Source organism: Trachymyrmex cornetzi, unplaced genomic scaffold, assembly GCF_001594075.2.
Source record: "Trachymyrmex cornetzi isolate Tcor2-1 unplaced genomic scaffold, Tcor1.1 scaffold54, whole genome shotgun sequence".
Lineage (NCBI taxonomy): Eukaryota > Metazoa > Arthropoda > Insecta > Hymenoptera > Formicidae > Trachymyrmex > Trachymyrmex cornetzi.
In genome coordinates, this window is record NW_017299850.1 from 34,558 (window position 1) to 36,413 (window position 1,856).

Here is a 1,856-nt window from a genome sequence, read left to right on the forward strand (position 1 = left end):
CCCGCCGTCGACAAGTCCGCACAGTGACGGACAAAATGTCACGTCACAATATATATATCGTAATTGTAATTCATTTTACACAAATTAAATTAAAAAAGTTGAATTGAAAAGACGAAATAATAGAAAACCTTTTTTGCTTCATGCTTTCAATTCTTTCAATTCAACTCTTATATCTAATTGGAGTATATTTTTAGATCTAATGGAATATGCCAATCAAATGCAAGAGCTCACTGAGCGCTCAATGAGCGGTTGTGGTCCTGAATGCACCCATTTTATCCTTGTTGGTCACCGAATGTTGAATAAAGATAAAAGATACTCGGAGTTGACAGAGTCAAGTTTTGGAGCGCACCCCTAGGCTGCGTTCAAAAACATCACTAGGGTGTCTCCGTGTATTATCTTGTCCTTGTTTAACACTGAGTGAACAACAAAGTATAGTAATACGATACGCGGGGGCACTCGGGTGATGTTTTTGAACGCAGCCCTGCCAGTGTGAAGTACCGTGTTCGAAAAAAAATGATGGCTAAAAGAAATGACTATCGAAATGAAGAAACATTTTGGGATGCTTTTCTTGCCATCTTTCATGCATCATTCTCCATATATTTTCTAGACGAAAATAGTTCGATTCCTAGAAAAAAAAGGTATGTCAACAAATTTTTCAATATCTCTTTTCTTTTTCAACATTTTAATAATATATACTAGCGAGTTGACAAAGTTCTTGGAAGTAATTTGTTGCATAGAAATAAGTATATAACCTCATGAGGTTATGTACTTATTCCTGTATAATTATACATGTAAACATGTATAATTATATGTTTATATAATATTTCGCGCGCGCGCGCGCACACACACACGCACGCGCGCACACACACACGCACGCGCGCACACACACACGCACGCGCGCACACACACACGCACACACACGTGCACACGCACACTATCAATACTGGCTAATGTTTAACGATCTATTTGTAGTGCGATTGTGTGAAGCTGGAACTTGGCAGTGTGTTGAGATTGACAGTAGCGCTGGTAATTAATGCAGTTACGTAGCAAGAAGATATTATGACTATTAATAGCGTATTTCACTGATTGCACTGGTGCGCACTCAGTGCACATTAAGGCTGTTGTACACTATTCTAATCTAAATATAAAAATGAGATATTTCAATTGATAAAATGCCCAAAATTCATTTTATCAATAGCACAATAAAATGTATCGAATATTTCACGGTTTAATTCGTTTGTATATTTTTATTAAACGTATATCTTTACGTCGATTTTTGTATAACGGCGTTGAAGTGCACTGAGTGCGCACTAGTTCTGCCAATGAAACATGCTATTAGGGCCGAGTTTTTGCATTATAGTGCAAAAACTCGGCACGAGCTCCAAGAGACGGTGTCGATCCAGTGCAATATGGAAGCGGGGCATATTGATGCCAGTTTCGAAACTCGATTAGCACTTCAGCTGCTAGATGTGCTGTCCTCATCATCATCCAGTAGTGACGAAGATGAATTGTGGAATGAAAATAAACGAAAAATTCCAAAAATAAAAAACTTTATTGACGTGATACTTACGGATAAAGAGGTTAATAGCGTTTTTTATTGATAGAACTAGTGCGCACTCAGTGCACTTTAAAGTCATTATACAAAAATCGACGTAAAGATATACATTTAATAAAAATGTATAAACGAATTAAACCGTGAAATATTCGATACATTTTATTGTGCTATTGATAAAATAAATTTTGGGCATTTTATCAATTGAGATATCTCACTTTTATATTTTTAAGATTAGAATAGTGTACAACAGCCTTAATGTGCACTGAGTGCGCACCAGTGCAACCAGTGAAATACGCTATAA